Source organism: Scyliorhinus torazame, chromosome 5, assembly GCF_047496885.1.
Source record: "Scyliorhinus torazame isolate Kashiwa2021f chromosome 5, sScyTor2.1, whole genome shotgun sequence".
In the NCBI taxonomy this organism is placed as follows: Eukaryota; Metazoa; Chordata; class Chondrichthyes; order Carcharhiniformes; family Scyliorhinidae; genus Scyliorhinus; species Scyliorhinus torazame.
In genome coordinates this window covers 183,312,115-183,334,169 of record NC_092711.1, presented here as the reverse complement: position 1 = coordinate 183,334,169, position 22,055 = coordinate 183,312,115, and the positions used below count along the sequence as shown (strand labels likewise).

Sequence of the window (22,055 nt, the reverse complement as noted above, 5' to 3'; positions counted from 1 at the left end):
TCGATGTCACTAGCTTTCGGAGCGCTGCTCCTTCCTCATGTGAATGAAGAGGTCTGTTCCAGAAACACATATATAGACAAATTCAAAGATGCCAAACAATGCTTGGAATGCGAGCATTAGCAGGTGATTAAATCTTTACAGATCCAGAGATGGGGTAACCCCAGGTTAAAGAGGTGTGAATTGTACCAAGCCAGGACAGTCACCAGGTTCTGAAATGTAAACACAATTAATTTTATTATTGACAATAATGATAATTATATGTACCACAAAAGCAACAGGTTAGCTGTTAGCTACTTTTTACCCGCGCCCCCGTCCCCAAACAACTTAAACTCGTTCCCCCCAGCTTCGAACTCACACACGTGATAGCCATCAGAGCAACCCATTGTGCTTCTGACTGGAGATGTTTGTTCCACAGTTCTGATAAGCTGACGGAACTGGCTCGAGATTGCCAAGGGGTCTTCACAATGCCTTTGCTTCTGATCCAACGAGAAAATGGTGGAAAATCTCAGCAGGTCTGGCAGCAGCTGTAGGGAGAGAAAAGATGTAACGTTTCGAGTCCAATGACACTTTGTCAAACTGATCTATCTCAGTATCAAGGAACACCACCGATTGCTGTGAGCTGGAACATTAAATCGACAGTGAGGTGAAATTGGCCCACAAGCTGCAATTTCCAAAATCCACCCACCAAACACTGCGGCTCATGTGAAACGTACAAGACAGCACACGACATATTTTCATCAGTGAAAGCGACTGCCAGACACCACATTCTGAACACTTTACGCAGTTAATTCCATCCTCACTTGAACGGGAGTCGAAAAACAATTGAAATTATGAATATTTCTTCGAAAAACACCCGAAGTATTTGTTCTACTCACTAGCTATAATCGACAGGTTTGCAAACGTAAATGCAATGAATGTTATTAATAACAATAATTATAATTAAATATGCCACAAATATAACAGGTTAGACGTCAACTAATTCTTAAACCACCCAATCCCCAAGGTTAACTCGTCCCTGCCTCTACACAAAGAAACGATAGACAAACAAAGTGGTGAAAAGAGGGGTGTAAATAGTCTGTAAAGTACAAAGATAATAATATCTTTTCAGATGCCTTTGTGCCGAAGGTTTTTCTTTAATCGAGGCTACCCCTTCGAAGTTTACAATATCCTGTTTTAATATTTATAACTGGAGATGATTTCCGTTTGTTACACAGTTCATGATGATCTAATCAGCTGAAGGAATGTGCTTGACGTTGCCAAGGGCTCATCCCAACTAATTTGGTTCTGATCTCTTTCAGGATGTGTGCCAGTGAAGGGCATGACGGGCTGTGCGTTGAACGTGGTAGCGTGGCCGAGCGGTCTAAGGCGCTGGATTTAGGCTCCAGTCTCTGCGGGGGCCTGGGTTCGAATCCCACCGCTGCCACTTGTATTTACGGTTTTGCCATCGACATTACGTTGAACACAGAGGTTGTGCGCTCAGGCTGACTGAAAAAGAAACTGGAGAGACAAGGCAAATTTTTGCAGAATGGAATGTGTGTGGGCCTCATGCATAGAAATGCCACTGGATCAAATGCTGAATGACAGATGACAACATTGGTTTCAATCAGCAACTGAGTTCTAAATAGTTAACTCTGCAGAAGGGACAGGACGACTTGAAATGAGAACTCGATTTCTCTCTTCATTCACCTGAGGAAAGAGCAGTGCTCCGAAAGCTAGTGATTTGATTGTGGTGGAATTGGGGTTTTGTAACGGAAAAACGTAGGCTTCTCATCATTCCTGATTCTAAAGCGGTGGCCGGAGAATTAACCTGGTTTACCCATGAAACCTACAGGTTTTATTTTCATTTCAGACTTTCTTCATCAGCGTTAAGTTTCTCCGACAAAGTGACATGTTTCCTTGCAGCACTAGTGACTGCTTCAGTCAAGAACACCGCCGATTGCTGTGAGCTGGAAAATTAAATCGACAGTGAGGTGAAATTGGCCTACAAGCTGCAATTTCCAAAATCCACCCACCAAACACTGCGGCTCATGTGAAACGTACAAGACAGCACACGACATATTTTCATCAGCGAAAGCGACTGCCAGACATCACATTCTGAACACTTTACGCAGTTAATTCCAGCCTCACTTGAAGCGGAGTCGAAAAACAATTGAAATTATGAATATTTCTTCGAAAAACACCCGAAGTATTTGTCCCTTACCTACTCACTATCTATAATCGACAGGTTTGCAAACGTAAATACAATGAATGTTATTAATAACAATAATTATAATTAAATATGCCACAAATATAACAGGTTAGACGTCAACTAATTCTTAAACCACCCAATCCCCAAGGTTAACTCGTCCCTGCCTCTACACAAAGAAACGATAGACAAACAAAGTGGTGAAAAGAGGGGTGTAAATAGTCTGTAAAGTACAAAGATAATAATATCTTTTCAGATGCCTTTGTGCCGAAGGTTTCTCTTTAATCGAGGCTACCCCTTTGATGTTTACAATATCCTGTTTTAATATTTACAACTGGAGATGATTTCCGTTTGTTACACAGTTCATGATGATCTAATCAGCAGAAGGAATGTGCTCGACGTTGCCAAGGGCTCATCCCAACTAATTTGGTTCTGATCTCTTTCGGGATGAGTGCCAGTGAAGGGCATGACGGGCTGCGTGTTGAAAGTGGTAGCGTGGCCGAACGGTCTAAGGCGCTGGGTTTAGGCTCCAGTCTCTGCGGGGGCGTGGGTTCGAATCCCACCGCTGCCAGGGATGTTTTTAGTTTTGGCCATAGATTAGATTGAATACAGAGATTGTACAGAGATCTGACTGAAAAAGAAGAAAGAGACAATGCAAACGTGATCTGTTCTTGGAGAATGGAGTATATCGGGGACTTGAGGCTTTCACACAGATCAGGCACTGGATCAAAGCGCTGAATGACAGCCAACACCACTAATTTCAGAACCACGACTGGATTGTTACTCGAGAACTCGGCAGAAGAGTCAAACTGACTCGAAATTAGAACACTCTTTCTCTCTTCACAGGTGCTGCATTTCCTCTGTTTCCTTCTGACTTCCAGTGTCAACAGGACAATTGTTTTAATGCAAACGTAGAGCCTATGTTCGCAACGCAGGATTAAGATGGTGATTTTCTAACGGAATTCACATGCGCTTCTCATTAGTCCTCACTCTAACCAGATATCGACAGAATCAACCTGGTTTACCCACGAAACCTATAAGTTATATTTTCATTTCAGACTTTCTCCATCAGCGTTAAGTTTCTGCGATAAAGTGACATGTTTCCTTGTAGCACAAGTGACAAGTCAGTCAAGAACAGCTTCGATTGCTGTGAGTTTGAACATTCAATTGACAGTGAGGTGAAATAGTCGCACAAGCTGAAATTCACAAAACCCTGCCACCAAACACTGCGGCTCCTGTGAAACGGACAAGACAGCACACGACAGATATTTATGAATGAAACCATCTGTCGTCCATCACATTCTGAACTCTTGCAGGTCGTGTTAGGTGACCTTACTAGTGCGCAGGTAATGCCGAACCCACATTACACGGGGTCTTTTCAGAATTGAAATTAAGAAATATTTCTTCTAAATACACCTGAGGTATTTTGTCCTTAGCTGTTCAATATCTACAATGTTGTGGAGATGCCGGCGTTGGACTGGGGTGAGCACAGTACGACGTCTTACAACACCAGGTTAAAGTCCAACAGGTTTGTTTCGATGTCACTAGCTTTCGGAGCGCTGCTCCTTCCTCATGTGAATGAAGAGGTCTGTTCCAGAAACACATATAAAGACAAATTCAAAGATGCCAAACAATGCTTGGAATGCGAACATTAGCAGGTGATTAAATCTTTACAGATCCAGAGATGGGGTAACCCCAGGTTAAAGAGGTGTGAATTGTACCAAGCCAGGACAGTCACCAGGTTCTGAAATGTAAACACAATTAATTTTATTATTGACAATAATGATAATTATATGTACCACAAAAGCAACAGGTTAGCTGTTAGCTACTTTTTACCCGCGCCCCCCTCCCCAAACAACTTAAACTCGTTCCCCCCAGCTTCGAACTCACACACGTGATAGCCATCAGAGCAACCCATTGTGCTTCTGACTGGAGATGTTTGTTACACAGTTCTGATAAGCTGACGGAACTGGCTCGAGATTGCCAAGGGGTCTTCACAATGCCTTTGCTTCTGATCCAACGAGAAAATGGTGGAAAATCTCAGCAGGTCTGGCAGCAGCTGTAGGGAGAGAAAAGATGTAACGTTTCGAGTCCAATGACACTTTGTCAAACTGATCTATCTCAGTATCAAGGAACACCACCGATTGCTGTGAGCTGGAACATTAAATCGACAGTGAGGTGAAATTGGCCCACAAGCTGCAATTTCCAAAATCCACCCACCAAACACTGCGGCTCATGTGAAACGTACAAGACAGCACACGACATATTTTCATCAGTGAAAGCGACTGCCAGACACCACATTCTGAACACTTAACGCAGTTAATTCCATCCTCACTTGAACGGGAGTCGAATAACAATTGAAATTATGAATATTTCTTCGAAAAACACCCGAAGTATTTGTTCTACTCACTAGCTATAATCGACAGGTTTGCAAACGTAAATGCAATGAATGTTATTAATAACAATAATTATAATTAAATATGCCACAAATATAACAGGTTAGACGTCAACTAATTCTTAAACCACCCAATCCCCAAGGTTAACTCGTCCCTGCCTCTACACAAAGAAACGATAGACAAACAAAGTGGTGAAAAGAGGGGTGTAAATAGTCTGTAAAGTACAAAGATAATAATATCTTTTCAGATGCCTTTGTGCCGAAGGTTTTTCTTTAATCGAGGCTACCCCTTCGAAGTTTACAATATCCTGTTTTAATATTTATAACTGGAGATGATTTCCGTTTGTTACACAGTTCATGATGATCTAATCAGCTGAAGGAATGTGCTTGACGTTGCCAAGGGCTCATCCCAACTAATTTGGTTCTGATCTCTTTCAGGATGTGTGCCAGTGAAGGGCATGACGGGCTGTGCGTTGAACGTGGTAGCGTGGCCGAGCGGTCTAAGGCGCTGGATTTAGGCTCCAGTCTCTGCGGGGGCCTGGGTTCGAATCCCACCGCTGCCACTTGTATTTACGGTTTTGCCATCGACATTACGTTGAACACAGAGGTTGTGCGCTCACGCTGACTGAAAAAGAAACTGGAGAGACAAGGCAAATTTTTGCAGAATGGAATGTGTGTGGGCCTCATGCATAGAAATGCCACTGGATCAAATGCTGAATGACAGATGACAACATTGGTTTCAATCAGCAACTGAGTTCTAAATAGTTAACTCTGCAGAAGGGACAGGACGACTTGAAATGAGAACTCGATTTCTCTCTTCATTCACCTGAGGAAAGAGCAGTGCTCCGAAAGCTAGTGATTTGATTGTGGTGGAATTGGGGTTTTGTAACGGAAAAACGTAGGCTTCTCATCATTCCTGATTCTAAAGCGGTGGCCGGAGAATTAACCTGGTTTACCCATGAAACCTACAGGTTTTATTTTCATTTCAGACTTTCTTCATCAGCGTTAAGTTTCTCCGACAAAGTGACATGTTTCCTTGCAGCACTAGTGACTGCTTCAGTCAAGAACACCGCCGATTGCTGTGAGCTGGAAAATTAAATCGACAGTGAGGTGAAATTGGCCTACAAGCTGCAATTTCCAAAATCCACCCACCAAACACTGCGGCTCATGTGAAACGTACAAGACAGCACACGACATATTTTCATCAGCGAAAGCGACTGCCAGACATCACATTCTGAACACTTTACGCAGTTAATTCCAGCCTCACTTGAAGCGGAGTCGAAAAACAATTGAAATTATGAATATTTCTTCGAAAAACACCCGAAGTATTTGTCCCTTACCTACTCACTATCTATAATCGACAGGTTTGCAAACGTAAATACAATGAATGTTATTAATAACAATAATTATAATTAAATATGCCACAAATATAACAGGTTAGACGTCAACTAATTCTTAAACCACCCAATCCCCAAGGTTAACTCGTCCCTGCCTCTACACAAAGAAACGATAGACAAACAAAGTGGTGAAAAGAGGGGTGTAAATAGTCTGTAAAGTACAAAGATAATAATATCTTTTCAGATGCCTTTGTGCCGAAGGTTTCTCTTTAATCGAGGCTACCCCTTTGATGTTTACAATATCCTGTTTTAATATTTACAACTGGAGATGATTTCCGTTTGTTACACAGTTCATGATGATCTAATCAGCAGAAGGAATGTGCTCGACGTTGCCAAGGGCTCATCCCAACTAATTTGGTTCTGATCTCTTTCGGGATGAGTGCCAGTGAAGGGCATGACGGGCTGCGTGTTGAACGTGGTAGCGTGGCCGAACGGTCTAAGGCGCTGGATTTAGGCTCCAGTCTCTGCGGGGGCGTGGGTTCGAATCCCACCGCTGCCAGGGATGTTTTTAGTTTTGGCCATAGATTAGATTGAATACAGAGATTGTACAGAGATCTGACTGAAAAAGAAGAAAGAGACAATGCAAACGTGATCTGTTCTTGGAGAATGGAGTATATCGGGGACTTGAGGCTTTCACACAGATCAGGCACTGGATCAAAGCGCTGAATGACAGCCAACACCACTAATTTCAGAACCACGACTGGATTGTTACTCGAGAACTCGGCAGAAGAGTCAAACTGACTCGAAATTAGAACACTCTTTCTCTCTTCACAGGTGCTGCATTTCCTCTGTTTCCTTCTGACTTCCAGTGTCAACAGGACAATTGTTTTAATGCAAACGTAGAGCCTATGTTCGCAACGCAGGATTAAGATGGTGATTTTCTAACGGAATTCACATGCGCTTCTCATTATTCCTCACTCTAACCAGATATCGACAGAATCAACCTGGTTTACCCACGAAACCTATAAGTTATATTTTCATTTCAGACTTTCTCCATCAGCGTTAAGTTTCTGCGATAAAGTGACATGTTTCCTTGTAGCACAAGTGACAAGTCAGTCAAGAACAGCTTCGATTGCTGTGAGTTTGAACATTCAATTGACAGTGAGGTGAAATAGTCGCACAAGCTGAAATTCACAAAACCCTGCCACCAAACACTGCGGCTCCTGTGAAACGGACAAGACAGCACACGACAGATATTTATGAATGAAACCATCTGTCGTCCATCACATTCTGAACTCTTGCAGGTCGTGTTAGGTGACCTTACTAGTGCGCAGGTAATGCCGAACCCACATTACACGGGGTCTTTTCAGAATTGAAATTAAGAAATATTTCTTCTAAATACACCTGAGGTATTTTGTCCTTAGCTGTTCAATATCTACAATGTTGTGGAGATGCCGGCGTTGGACTGGGGTGATCACAGTACGACGTCTTACAATACCAGGTTAAAGTCCAACAGGTTTGTTTCGATGTCACTAGCTTTCGGAGCGCTGCTCCTTCCTCATGTGAATGAAGAGGTCTGTTCCAGAAACACATATAAAGACAAATTCAAAGATGCCAAACAATGCTTGGAATGCGAGCATTAGCAGGTGATTAAATCTTTACAGATCCAGAGATGGGGTAACCCCAGGTTAAAGAGGTGTGAATTGTACCAAGCCAGGACAGTCACCAGGTTCTGAAATGTAAACACAATTAATTTTATTATTGACAATAATGATAATTATATGTACCACAAAAGCAACAGGTTAGATGTTAGCTACTTTTTACCCGCGCCCCCCTCCCCAAACAACTTAAACTCGTTCCCCCCAGCTTCGAACTCACACACGTGATAGCCATCAGAGCAACCCATTGTGCTTCTGACTGGAGATGTTTGTTACACAGTTCTGATAAGCTGACGGAACTGGCTCGAGATTGCCAAGGGGTCTTCACAATGCCTTTGCTTCTGATCCAACGAGAAAATGGTGGAAAATCTCAGCAGGTCTGGCAGCAGCTGTAGGGAGAGAAAAGATGTAACGTTTCGAGTCCAATGACACTTTGTCAAACTGATCTATCTCAGTATCAAGGAACACCACCGATTGCTGTGAGCTGGAACATTAAATCGACAGTGAGGTGAAATTGGCCCACAAGCTGCAATTTCCAAAATCCACCCACCAAACACTGCGGCTCATGTGAAACGTACAAGACAGCACACGACATATTTTCATCAGTGAAAGCGACTGCCAGACACCACATTCTGAACACTTTACGCAGTTAATTCCATCCTCACTTGAACGGGAGTCGAAAAACAATTGAAATTATGAATATTTCTTCGAAAAACACCCGAAGTATTTGTTCTACTCACTAGCTATAATCGACAGGTTTGCAAACGTAAATGCAATGAATGTTATTAATAACAATAATTATAATTAAATATGCCACAAATATAACAGGTTAGACGTCAACTAATTCTTAAACCACCCAATCCCCAAGGTTAACTCGTCCCTGCCTCTACACAAAGAAACGATAGACAAACAAAGTGGTGAAAAGAGGGGTGTAAATAGTCTGTAAAGTACAAAGATAATAATATCTTTTCAGATGCCTTTGTGCCGAAGGTTTTTCTTTAATCGAGGCTACCCCTTCGAAGTTTACAATATCCTGTTTTAATATTTATAACTGGAGATGATTTCCGTTTGTTACACAGTTCATGATGATCTAATCAGCAGAAGGAATGTGCTCGACGTTGCCAAGGGCTCATCCCAACTAATTTGGTTCTGATCTCTTTCGGGATGAGTGCCAGTGAAGGGCATGACGGGCTGCGTGTTGAACGTGGTAGCGTGGCCGAGCGGTCTAAGGCGCTGGATTTAGGCTCCAGTCTCTGCGGGGGCGTGGGTTCGAATCCCACCGCTGCCAGGGATGTTTTTAGTTTTGGCCATAGATTAGATTGAATACAGAGATTGTACAGAGATCTGACTGAAAAAGAAGAAAGAGACAATGCAAACGTGATCTGTTCTTGGAGAATGGAGTATATCGGGGACTTGAGGCTTTCACACAGATCAGGCACTGGATCAAAGCGCTGAATGACAGCCAACACCACTAATTTCAGAACCACGACTGGATTGTTACTCGAGAACTCGGCAGAAGAGTCAAACTGACTCGAAATTAGAACACTCTTTCTCTCTTCACAGGTGCTGCATTTCCTCTGTTTCCTTCTGACTTCCAGTGTCAACAGGACAATTGTTTTAATGCAAACGTAGAGCCTATGTTCGCAACGCAGGATTAAGATGGTGATTTTCTAACGGAATTCACATGCGCTTCTCATTCGTCCTCACTCTAACCAGATATCGACAGAATCAACCTGGTTTACCCACGAAACCTATAAGTTATATTTTCATTTCAGACTTTCTTCATCAGCGTTAAGTTTCTGCGATAAAGTGACATGTTTCCTTGTAGCACAAGTGACAAGTCAGTCAAGAACAGCTTCGATTGCTGTGAGTTTGAACATTCAATTGACAGTGAGGTGAAATAGTCGCACAAGCTGAAATTCACAAAACCCTGCCACCAAACACTGCGGCTCCTGTGAAACGGACAAGACAGCACACGACAGATATTTATGAATGAAACCATCTGTCGTCCATCACATTCTGAACTCTTGCAGGTCGTGTTAGGTGACCTTACTAGTGCGCAGGTAATGCCGAACCCACATTACACGGGGTCTTTTCAGAATTGAAATTAAGAAATATTTCTTCTAAATACACCTGAGGTATTTTGTCCTTAGCTGTTCAATATCTACAATGTTGTGGAGATGCCGGCGTTGGACTGGGGTGAGCACAGTACGACGTCTTACAACACCAGGTTAAAGTCCAACAGGTTTGTTTCGATGTCACTAGCTTTCGGAGCGCTGCTCCTTCCTCATGTGAATGAAGAGGTCTGTTCCAGAAACACATATAAAGACAAATTCAAAGATGCCAAACAATGCTTGGAATGCGAACATTAGCAGGTGATTAAATCTTTACAGATCCAGAGATGGGGTAACCCCAGGTTAAAGAGGTGTGAATTGTACCAAGCCAGGACAGTCACCAGGTTCTGAAATGTAAACACAATTAATTTTATTATTGACAATAATGATAATTATATGTACCACAAAAGCAACAGGTTAGCTGTTAGCTACTTTTTACCCGCGCCCCCCTCCCCAAACAACTTAAACTCGTTCCCCCCAGCTTCGAACTCACACACGTGATAGCCATCAGAGCAACCCATTGTGCTTCTGACTGGAGATGTTTGTTCCACAGTTCTGATAAGCTGACGGAACTGGCTCGAGATTGCCAAGGGGTCTTCACAATGCCTTTGCTTCTGATCCAACGAGAAAATGGTGGAAAATCTCAGCAGGTCTGGCAGCAGCTGTAGGGAGAGAAAAGATGTAACGTTTCGAGTCCAATGACACTTTGTCAAACTGATCTATCTCAGTATCAAGGAACACCACCGATTGCTGTGAGCTGGAACATTAAATCGACAGTGAGGTGAAATTGGCCCACAAGCTGCAATTTCCAAAATCCACCCACCAAACACTGCGGCTCATGTGAAACGTACAAGACAGCACACGACATATTTTCATCAGTGAAAGCGACTGCCAGACACCACATTCTGAACACTTTACGCAGTTAATTCCATCCTCACTTGAACGGGAGTCGAAAAACAATTGAAATTATGAATATTTCTTCGAAAAACACCCGAAGTATTTGTTCTACTCACTAGCTATAATCGACAGGTTTGCAAACGTAAATGCAATGAATGTTATTAATAACAATAATTATAATTAAATATGCCACAAATATAACAGGTTAGACGTCAACTAATTCTTAAACCACCCAATCCCCAAGGTTAACTCGTCCCTGCCTCTACACAAAGAAACGATAGACAAACAAAGTGGTGAAAAGAGGGGTGTAAATAGTCTGTAAAGTACAAAGATAATAATATCTTTTCAGATGCCTTTGTGCCGAAGGTTTTTCTTTAATCGAGGCTACCCCTTCGAAGTTTACAATATCCTGTTTTAATATTTATAACTGGAGATGATTTCCGTTTGTTACACAGTTCATGATGATCTAATCAGCTGAAGGAATGTGCTTGACGTTGCCAAGGGCTCATCCCAACTAATTTGGTTCTGATCTCTTTCAGGATGTGTGCCAGTGAAGGGCATGACGGGCTGTGCGTTGAACGTGGTAGCGTGGCCGAGCGGTCTAAGGCGCTGGATTTAGCCTCCAGTCTCTGCGGGGGCCTGGGTTCGAATCCCACCGCTGCCACTTGTATTTACGGTTTTGCCATCGACATTACGTTGAACACAGAGGTTGTGCGCTCAGGCTGACTGAAAAAGAAACTGGAGAGACAAGGCAAATTTTTGCAGAATGGAATGTGTGTGGGCCTCATGCATAGAAATGCCACTGGATCAAATGCTGAATGACAGATGACAACATTGGTTTCAATCAGCAACTGAGTTCTAAATAGTTAACTCTGCAGAAGGGACAGGACGACTTGAAATGAGAACTCGATTTCTCTCTTCATTCACCTGAGGAAAGAGCAGTGCTCCGAAAGCTAGTGATTTGATTGTGGTGGAATTGGGGTTTTGTAACGGAAAAACGTAGGCTTCTCATCATTCCTGATTCTAAAGCGGTGGCCGGAGAATTAACCTGGTTTACCCATGAAACCTACAGGTTTTATTTTCATTTCAGACTTTCTTCATCAGCGTTAAGTTTCTCCGACAAAGTGACATGTTTCCTTGCAGCACTAGTGACTGCTTCAGTCAAGAACACCGCCGATTGCTGTGAGCTGGAAAATTAAATCGACAGTGAGGTGAAATTGGCCTACAAGCTGCAATTTCCAAAATCCACCCACCAAACACTGCGGCTCATGTGAAACGTACAAGACAGCACACGACATATTTTCATCAGCGAAAGCGACTGCCAGACATCACATTCTGAACACTTTACGCAGTTAATTCCAGCCTCACTTGAAGCGGAGTCGAAAAACAATTGAAATTATGAATATTTCTTCGAAAAACACCCGAAGTATTTGTTCCTTACCTACTCACTATCTATAATCGACAGGTTTGCAAACGTAAATACAATGAATGTTATTAATAACAATAATTATAATTAAATATGCCACAAATATAACAGGTTAGACGTCAACTAATTCTTGAACCACCCAATCCCCAAGGTTAACTCGTCCCTGCCTCTACACAAAGAAACGATAGACAAACAAAGTGGTGAAAAGAGGGGTGTAAATAGTCTGTAAAGTACAAAGATAATAATATCTTTTCAGATGCCTTTGTGCCGAAGGTTTCTCTTTAATCGAGGCTACCCCTTTGATGTTTACAATATCCTGTTTTAATATTTACAACTGGAGATGATTTCCGTTTGTTACACAGTTCATGATGATCTAATCAGCAGAAGGAATGTGCTCGACGTTGCCAAGGGCTCATCCCAACTAATTTGGTTCTGATCTCTTTCGGGATGAGTGCCAGTGAAGGGCATGACGGGCTGCGTGTTGAACGTGGTAGCGTGGCCGAGCGGTCTAAGGCGCTGGATTTAGGCTCCAGTCTCTGCGGGGGCGTGGGTTCGAATCCCACCGCTGCCAGGGATGTTTTTAGTTTTGGCCATAGATTAGATTGAATACAGAGATTGTACAGAGATCTGACTGAAAAAGAAGAAAGAGACAATGCAAACGTGATCTGTTCTTGGAGAATGGAGTATATCGGGGACTTGAGGCTTTCACACAGATCAGGCACTGGATCAAAGCGCTGAATGACAGCCAACACCACTAATTTCAGAACCACGACTGGATTGTTACTCGAGAACTCGGCAGAAGAGTCAAACTGACTCGAAATTAGAACACTCTTTCTCTCTTCACAGGTGCTGCATTTCCTCTGTTTCCTTCTGACTTCCAGTGTCAACAGGACAATTGTTTTAATGCAAACGTAGAGCCTATGTTCGCAACGCAGGATTAAGATGGTGATTTTCTAACGGAATTCACATGCGCTTCTCATTCGTCCTCACTCTAACCAGATATCGACAGAATCAACCTGGTTTACCCACGAAACCTATAAGTTATATTTTCATTTCAGACTTTCTTCATCAGCGTTAAGTTTCTGCGATAAAGTGACATGTTTCCTTGTAGCACAAGTGACAAGTCAGTCAAGAACAGCTTCGATTGCTGTGAGTTTGAACATTCAATTGACAGTGAGGTGAAATAGTCGCACAAGCTGAAATTCACAAAACCCTGCCACCAAACACTGCGGCTCCTGTGAAACGGACAAGACAGCACACGACAGATATTTATGAATGAAACCATCTGTCGTCCATCACATTCTGAACTCTTGCAGGTCGTGTTACGTGACCTTACTAGTGCGCAGGTAATGCAGAACCCACATTACACGGGGTCTTTTCAGAATTGAAATTAAGAAATATTTCTTCTAACTACACCTGAGGTATTTTGTCCTTAGCTGTTCAATATCTACAATGTTGTGGAGATGCCGGCGTTGGACTGGGGTGAGCACAGTACGACGTCTTACAACACCAGGTTAAAGTCCAACAGGTTTGTTTCGATGTCACTAGCTTTCGGAGCGCTGCTCCTTCCTCATGTGAATGAAGAGGTCTGTTCCAGAAACACATATATAGACAAATTCAAAGATGCCAAACAATGCTTGGAATGCGAGCATTAGCAGGTGATTAAATCTTTACAGATCCAGAGATGGGGTAACCCCAGGTTAAAGAGGTGTGAATTGTACCAAGCCAGGACAGTCACCAGGTTCTGAAATGTAAACACAATTAATTTTATTATTGACAATAATGATAATTATATGTACCACAAAAGCAACAGGTTAGCTGTTAGCTACTTTTTACCCGCGCCCCCCTCCCCAAACAACTTAAACTCGTTCCCCCCAGCTTCGAACTCACACACGTGATAGCCATCAGAGCAACCCATTGTGCTTCTGACTGGAGATGTTTGTTCCACAGTTCTGATAAGCTGACGGAACTGGCTCGAGATTGCCAAGGGGTCTTCACAATGCCTTTGCTTCTGATCCAACGAGAAAATGGTGGAAAATCTCAGCAGGTCTGGCAGCAGCTGTAGGGAGAGAAAAGATGTAACGTTTCGAGTCCAATGACACTTTGTCAAACTGATCTATCTCAGTATCAAGGAACACCACCGATTGCTGTGAGCTGGAACATTAAATCGACAGTGAGGTGAAATTGGCCCACAAGCTGCAATTTCCAAAATCCACCCACCAAACACTGCGGCTCATGTGAAACGTACAAGACAGCACACGACATATTTTCCTCAGTGAAAGCGACTGCCAGACACCACATTCTGAACACTTTACGCAGTTAATTCCATCCTCACTTGAACGGGAGTCGAAAAACAATTGAAATTATGAATATTTCTTCGAAAAACACCCGAAGTATTTGTTCTACTCACTAGCTATAATCGACAGGTTTGCAAACGTAAATACAATGAATGTTATTAATAACAATAATTATAATTAAATATGCCACAAATATAACAGGTTAGACGTCAACTAATTCTTAAACCACCCAATCCCCAAGGTTAACTCGTCCCTGCCTCTACACAAAGAAACGATAGACAAACAAAGTGGTGAAAAGAGGGGTGTAAATAGACTGTAAAGTTCAAAGATAATAATATCTTTTCAGATGCCTTTGTGCCGAAGGTTTTTCTTTAATCGAGGCTACCCCTTCGAAGTTTACAATATCCTGTTTTAATATTTATAACTGGAGATGATTTCCGTTTGTTACACAGTTCATGATGATCTAATCAGCTGAAGGAATGTGCTTGACGTTGCCAAGGGCTCATCCCAACTAATTTGGTTCTGATCTCTTTCAGGATGTGTGCCAGTGAAGGGCATGACGAGCTGTACGTTGAACGTGGTAGCGTGGCCGAGCGGTCTAAGGCGCTGGATTTAGGCTCCAGTCTCTGCGGGGTCGTGGGTTCGAATCCCACCGCTGCCAGTTGTATTTACGGTTTTGCCATCGACATTACGTTGAACACAGAGGTTGTGAGCTCAGGCTGACTGAAAAAGAAACTGGAGAGACAAGGCAAATTTTTGCAGAATGGAATGTGTGTGGGCCTCATGCATAGAAATGCCACTGGATCAAATGCTGAATGACAGATGACAACATTGGTTTCAATCGGCAACTGAGTTCTAAATAGTTAACTCTGCAGAAGGGACAGGACGACTTGAAATGAGAACTCGATTTCTCTCTTCATTCTCCTGAGGAAAGAGCAGTGCTCCGAAAGCTAGTGATTTGATTGTGGTGGAATTGGGGTTTTGTAACGGAAAAACGTAGGCTTCTCATCATCCCTGATTCTAAAGCGGTGGCCGGAGAATTAACCTGGTTTACCCATGAAACCTACAGATTTTATTTTCATTTCAGACTTTCTTCATAAGCATTAAGTTTCTCCGACAAAGTGACATGTTTCCTTGCAGCACTAGTGACTGCTTCAGTCAAGAACACCACCGATTGCTGTGAGCTGGAACATTAAATCGACAGTGAGGTGAAATTGGCCCACAAGCTGCAATTTCCAAAATCCACCCACCAAACACTGCGGCTCATGCGAAACGTACAAGACAGCACACGACATATTTTCATCAGTGAAAGCGACTGCCAGATATCACATTCTGAACACTTTACGCAGTTAATTCCAGCCTCACTTGAAGCGGAGTCGAAAAACAATTGAAATTATGAATATTTCTTCGAAAAACACCCGAAGTATTTGTTCCTTACCTACTCACTATCTATAATCGACAGGTTTGCAAACGTAAATACAATGAATGTTATTAATAACAATAATTATAATTAAATATGCCACAAATATAACAGGTTAGACGTCAACTAATTCTTAAACCACCCAATCCCGAAGGTTAACTCGTCCCTGCCTCTACCCAAAGAAACGATAGACAAACAAAGTGGTGAAAAGAGGGGTGTAAATAGTCTGTAAAGTACAAAGATAATAATATCTTTTCAGATGCCTTTGTGCCGAAGGTTTTTCTTTAATCGAGGCTACCCCTTTGATGTTTACAATATCCTGTTTTAATATTTACAACTGGAGATGATTTCCGTTTGTTACACAGTTCATGATGATCTAATCAGCAGAAGGAATCTGCTCGACGTTGCCAAGGGCTCATCCCAACTAATTCTGATCTCTTTCAGGATGAGTGCCAGTGAATGGCATGACGGGCTGTGTGTTGAACGTGGTAGCGTGGCCGAGCGGTCTAAGGCGCTGGATTTAGGCTCCAGTCTCTGCGGGGGCGTGGGTTCGAATCCCACCGCTGCCAGGAATATTTTTAGTTTTGGCCATAGATTAGACTGAATACAGAGATTGTACAGAGATCTGACTGAAAAAGAAGAAAGACAATGCAAACGTGATCTGTTCTTGGAGAATGGAGTATATCGGGGACTTGAGGCTTTCCCACAGATCAGGCACTGGATCAAAGCGCTGAATGACAGCCAACACCACTAATTTCAGAACCACGACTGGATTGTTACTCGAGAACTCGGCAGAAGAGTCAAACTGACTCGAAATTAGAACACTCTTTCTCTCTTCACAGGTGCTGCATTTCCTCTGTTTCCTTCTGACTTCCAGTGTCAACAGGACAATTGTTTTAATGCAAACGTAGAGCCTATGTTCGCAATGCAGGATTAAGATGGTGATTTTCTAACAGAATTGAAATTAAGAAATATTTCTTCTAAATACACCTGAGGTATTTTGTCCTTAGCTGTTCAACATCTACAGTCACCAGGTTTTGAAATGTAAACACAATTAATTTTATTATTGACAATAATGATAATTATATGTACCACAAAAGAAACAGGTTAGCTGTTAGCTACTTTTTACCCGCGCCCCCTCCCCAAACAACTTAAACTCGTTCCCCCCCCCCAGCTTCGAACTCACACACGTGATAGCCATCGGAGCAACCATTGTGCTTCTGACTGGAGATGACTTGTTTGTTACACAGTTCTGATAAGCTGACGGAACTGTCTCGAGATTGCCAAGGGGTCTGCACAATGCCTTTGCTTCTGATCCAACGAGAAAATGGTGGACAATCTCAGCAGGTCTGGCAGCATCTGTAGGGAGAGAAAAGATGTAACGTTTCGAGTCCAATTACTCTTTGTCAAACTGATCTATCTCAGTATCAAGGAAGGTCACGATTCGGGTTCCCTTTGATGCGGTAGCGTGGCCGAGTGGTCTAAGGCGTCTGCGGAGGCGCGGGTTCGAATCCCACCGCTGCCAGTTGTATTTCCTGTTTTGCCATCGACATTACGTTGAACACAGAGGTTGTGCGCTCAGGCTGACTGAAAAAAAAACTGGATAGGCAAGGCAAATTCTTGCAGAAGGGAATGTGTGGGGGGCTCATGCCCAGAAATGCCACCTGATCAAATGCTGAATGACAGATGACAACATTGGTTTCAATCAGCAACTGAGTTCTAAATAGAGAACTCTGCAGAAGGGACATGCAGACTTGAAAGGAGAACTCGATTTCTCTCTTCATTCATCTGAGGAAAGAGCAGTGCTCCGAAAGCTAGTGATTTGATTCAAACCAGTTGGACTTTAATCTGGTGTTGTAAGACTTCTTACTCTATTTCTCTCATCACAGATGCTGTATTTTCTATTTTCATTTCAGGTGTCCGGTAGCCACAGTATAATTATTTCAATGCATTCGCAGAGCTTGTGTTTGTGTCCCAGAATTAAGATGGTGGAATTGGGGTTTTGTAACGGAAAAACGTAGGCTTCTCATCATTCCTGATTCTAAAGCGGTGGCCGGAGAATTAACCTGGTTTACCCATGAAACCTACAGCTTTTATTTTCATTTCAGACTTTCTTCATCAGCGTTAAGTTTCTCCGACAAAGTGACATGTTTCCTTGCAGCACTAGTGACTGCTTCAGTCAAGAAGACCACCGATTGCTGTGAGCTGGAACATTAAATCGACAGTGAGGTGAAATTGGCCCACAAGCTGCAATTTCCAAAATCCACCCACCAAACACTGCGGCTCATGTGAAACGTACAAGACAGCACACGACATATTTTCCTCAGTGAAAGCGACTGCCAGACACCACATTCTGAACACTTTACGCAGTTAATTCCATCCTCACTTGAACGGGAGTCGAAAAACAATTGAAATTATGAATATTTCTTCGAAAAACACCCGAAGTAATTGTTATACTCACTAGCTATAATCGACAGGTTTGCAAACGTAAATGCAATGAATGTTATTAATAACAATAATTATAATTAAATATGCCACAAATATAACAGGTTAGACGTCAACTAATTCTTAAACCACCCAATCCCCAAGGTTAACTCGTCCCTGCCTCTACACAAAGAAACGATAGACAAACAAAGTGGTGAAAAGAGGGGTGTAAATAGTCTGTAAAGTACAAAGATAATAATATCTTTTCAGATGCCTTTGTGCCGAAGGTTTTTCTTTAATCGAGGCTACCCCTTCGAAGTTTACAATATCCTGTTTTGATATTTATAACTGGAGATGATTTCCGTTTGTTACACAGTTCATGATGATCTAATCAGCTGAAGGAATGTGCTTGACGTTGCCAAGGGCTCATCCCAACTAATTTGGTTCTGATCTCTTTCAGGGTGTGTGCCAGTGAAGGGCATGACGGGCTGTGCGTTAAACGTGGTAGCGTGGCCGAGCGGTCTAAGGCGCTGGATTTAGGCTCCAGTCTCTGCGGGGGCGTGGGTTCGAATCCCACCGCTGCCACTTGTATTTACGGTTTTGCCATCGACATTACGTTGAACACAGAGGTTGTGCGCTCAGGCTGACTGAAAAAGAAACTGGAGAGACAAGGCAAATTTTTGCAGAATGGAATGTGTGTGGGCCTCATGCATAGAAATGCCACTGGATCAAATGCTGAATGACAGATGACAACATTGGTTTCAATCAGCAACTGAGTTCTAAATAGTTAACTCTGCAGAAGGGACAGGACGACTTGAAATGAGAACTCGATTTCTCTCTTCATTCACCTGAGGAAAGAGCAGTGCTCCGAAAGCTAGTGATTTGATTCAAACCTGTTGGACATTAATCTGGTGTTGTAAGACTTCTTACTCTATTTCTCTCATCACATATGCTGTATTTTCAATTTTCATTTCAGATGTCCGGTGGCCACAGTATAATTATTTCAATGCAATCGCAGAGTTTGTGTTTGTGTCCCAGAATTAAGATGGTGGAATTGGGGTTTTGTAACGGAAAAACGTAGACTTCTCATCATTCCTGATTCTAACGCGGTGGCCGGAGAATTAACCTGGTTTACCCAGGTTTTAATTTCATTTCAGACTTTCTTCATCAGCGTTAAGTTTCTCCGACAAAGTGACATGTTTCCTTGCAGCACTAGTGACTGCTTCAGTCAAGAACACCACCGATTGCTGTGAGCTGGAACATTAAATCGACAGTGAGGTGAAATTGGCCCACAAGCTGCAATTTCCAAAATCCACCCACCAAACACTGCGGCTCATGTGAAACGTACAAGACAGCACACGACATATTTTCATCAGTGAAAGCGACTGCCAGACATCACATTCTGAACACTTTAAGACCCCCTGACTGGTGCGCAGTTAATTCCAGCCCCACTTGTCCCGGAGTCGAAAATCAATTGAAATTATAAATATTTCTTCGAAAACACCCGAAGTATTTGTTCCTTATCTGCCCAATGTCTATTATCGACAGGTTTGGAAATGTAAATACAATTAATGTTATTAATAACTATAATTAAAATTAAATATGCCACAAATGCAACAGTTTAGACGTTAGCTAATTCTTAAACCGCCCACCCACCAAGGTTAACTCATCCCTGCCTCTACACAAAGACACGATAGACAAACAAAGCGGTGAATAGAGGGGCGTACAATGGTCTGTAAACTACAAAGATAATAATAACTTTTCAGATATTTTTGTGCCGAACGTCTTTCTTTAATAGAGGCTATCACTTCGAGGTGTTCAGTGCCTTGTAATATTTTTAACTGTAGATTCATTCAAAGCTCTGCAGTTTTAGAAATACAGCGGCTTCACAGGAGGGAGGGGGAGTGAGAAGCGAGAGGAAAACAGGTCCATTCCTCGAATTGTACAGGACTCTATCTGTGCTCCCGGGATATCTGTAAATCACTCCAGTGGGATGTGATGCACTCCTCGCCTCTTACCAGGCAGAATACGATATCTCGGCCAAATCATTTGACAATCAATCAAACTGAGTCCCTCCAATCTGTCAGGTGGCTAAAAGTCTGAGTTCTGCAGTCCGAGGTAAGCAGAGAGTCTTCTCTGTTGTAACTTGTCAACTCCTCACTTTCACTGTTCGACTTGAAAATAAATGCCCTGAAACATATATCGACCACAATGTTTATCAGGAAAAATGAAGGGGACATCGGTGAACCAACACGAATGGCCATTACATCTCTTTCTGTTGCTGCCTCGACTCCAGGTCCACTGGCCGTCCAGCTGCAGATACAGTGGGTTCATAGAATCATAGAATTTACAGTGCAGAAGGAGGCCATTCGTCCCATCGAGTCTGCATCGACCCTTGGCAAGAGCACCCTATTTAAGCCCACGCCTCCACCCTAACCCCGCAACCTCACCTAACCGTTTTGTACACTGACGGCAATTTATCATGGCCAATCCACCTAACCTGCACATCTTTGGAGTGGGGAGAAAACCGGAGCACCCAAAGGAAACTCACGCAGTCACGGGGAGACGTGCAGACTGTGCACAAACAGTGCCCGAAGCCAGAAATCAAACTTGAGACCCTTGAGCTGTGACGCAACTGTGCTACCGTCCTGCCCTGTTTCACCTGGAAGTCAGGATCAGGGAATGGAAGACACACTCTATTGAGAAGAGATGAATCCTAGAGCTGACAGGTTAAAGTGACACACGTAGCTCATTGTCCTGGTTATTCGAGACGCTGATTTCAGGTTTATGAAGAGTGCGAATTATCCACAGTCACACTCTCTTTCCAGTCTGATGTGCGTTGTTAAGCTTTCCCGTCATTAAAGTCTGCTGCAGGTTTTCAGGCTTCTGATGAGGCCACATCTAGAATAGCGGGTGCTGTTTTGGTCGCTACATTGCTGAGGTCATAGATTAGCATTGGAAACGTTACAGTGAAGGTGAAGTAGATTTTTGCCTGGTAGGGTGGGGTTGTTCTGTGATAGAGGCTGATTAAATTGGGCTGAAATTCCCTGTGGTTTAGAAAAATGGGAAGTCGTCTCATTAAAACCTACACAATTCTGAGTGGGTTTTATTGCGTGGGTGCTTGTCGGCAAAAGATAAAACGCGGGGGGCGGGGTCTCTGGCGGGAGGTTGGGGGGCTGGTGGCGGGAGGAGGTGGCGGGATGGGGGTGGGGTGCAGACGCAGGATACAAAATTTCCCTCCCGATAAAACGTCTTCCCCCATTTCCTGTCTGTGAACTTTACTGTTTTTTCCCTGAAATTCCTATTAAGGGGCCACTAAGAGTGGCCAAAGAGTGGCTCTATAGATAGCCACAAAGAGTGTCTCCATCGATATGTCAGGAATAAAAGAATGACTAGGTAAGAGTAGGGCCAGTCAAGGGCAGTAGTGGGGAGTTGTGCTTGGAGTCCGAGGAGATAGGAGAGGTGCTAAATGAATATTTTTCGTCAGTATTCACACAGGAAAAAGACAATGTTGTCGAGGAGAATACTGAGATTCAGGCTACTAGACTAGAAGGGCTTGAGGTTCATAAGGAGGAGGTATTAGCAATTCTGGAAAGTGTGAAAATAGATAAGTCACCTGGGCCGGATGGGATTTATCCTAGGATTCCTTGGGAAGCTAGGGAGCAGATTGCTGAGCCTTTGGCCTTGATCTTTAAGTCATCTTTGTCTACAGGAATAGTGCCAGAAGACTGGAGGATAGCAAATGTTGTCCCCTTGTTCAAGAAAGGGAGAAGAGATAACCCCGGTAACTATAGACCAGTGAGCCTTACTTCTGTTGTGGTCAAAATCTTGGAAAGGTTTATAAGAGATAGGATGTGTAATCATCTGTAAAGGAATAATTTAATTAGAGATAGTCAACACGG

General features: G+C 42.9%; 10 non-coding genes across 10 annotated transcripts; all 10 read left to right on the top strand.

Moving 5' to 3' along the window:
• Positions 1-1,341: 1,341 nt before the first annotated feature.
• Positions 1,342-1,423, top strand: trnal-uag (transfer RNA leucine (anticodon UAG)). Its single transcript has one exon. It is a non-coding gene; the product is annotated as a tRNA-Leu (tRNA).
• Positions 1,424-2,674: 1,251 nt separating this feature from the next.
• Positions 2,675-2,756, top strand: trnal-uag (transfer RNA leucine (anticodon UAG)). Its single transcript has one exon. It is a non-coding gene; the product is annotated as a tRNA-Leu (tRNA).
• Positions 2,757-5,061: 2,305 nt separating this feature from the next.
• Positions 5,062-5,143, top strand: trnal-uag (transfer RNA leucine (anticodon UAG)). Its single transcript has one exon. It is a non-coding gene; the product is annotated as a tRNA-Leu (tRNA).
• Positions 5,144-6,394: 1,251 nt separating this feature from the next.
• Positions 6,395-6,476, top strand: trnal-uag (transfer RNA leucine (anticodon UAG)). Its single transcript has one exon. It is a non-coding gene; the product is annotated as a tRNA-Leu (tRNA).
• A 2,305-nt stretch (positions 6,477-8,781) lies between these two features.
• On the top strand, positions 8,782-8,863 carry trnal-uag (transfer RNA leucine (anticodon UAG)). The gene has a single exon. It is a non-coding gene; the product is annotated as a tRNA-Leu (tRNA).
• Positions 8,864-11,168: 2,305 nt separating this feature from the next.
• trnal-uag (transfer RNA leucine (anticodon UAG)) lies at positions 11,169-11,250 on the top strand. The gene has a single exon. It is a non-coding gene; the product is annotated as a tRNA-Leu (tRNA).
• A 1,251-nt stretch (positions 11,251-12,501) lies between these two features.
• trnal-uag (transfer RNA leucine (anticodon UAG)) lies at positions 12,502-12,583 on the top strand. Its single transcript has one exon. It is a non-coding gene; the product is annotated as a tRNA-Leu (tRNA).
• Positions 12,584-14,888: 2,305 nt separating this feature from the next.
• On the top strand, positions 14,889-14,970 carry trnal-uag (transfer RNA leucine (anticodon UAG)). Its single transcript has one exon. It is a non-coding gene; the product is annotated as a tRNA-Leu (tRNA).
• Positions 14,971-16,216: 1,246 nt separating this feature from the next.
• On the top strand, positions 16,217-16,298 carry trnal-uag (transfer RNA leucine (anticodon UAG)). Its single transcript has one exon. It is a non-coding gene; the product is annotated as a tRNA-Leu (tRNA).
• Positions 16,299-18,656: 2,358 nt separating this feature from the next.
• trnal-uag (transfer RNA leucine (anticodon UAG)) lies at positions 18,657-18,738 on the top strand. Its single transcript has one exon. It is a non-coding gene; the product is annotated as a tRNA-Leu (tRNA).
• Positions 18,739-22,055: the final 3,317 nt, after the last annotated feature.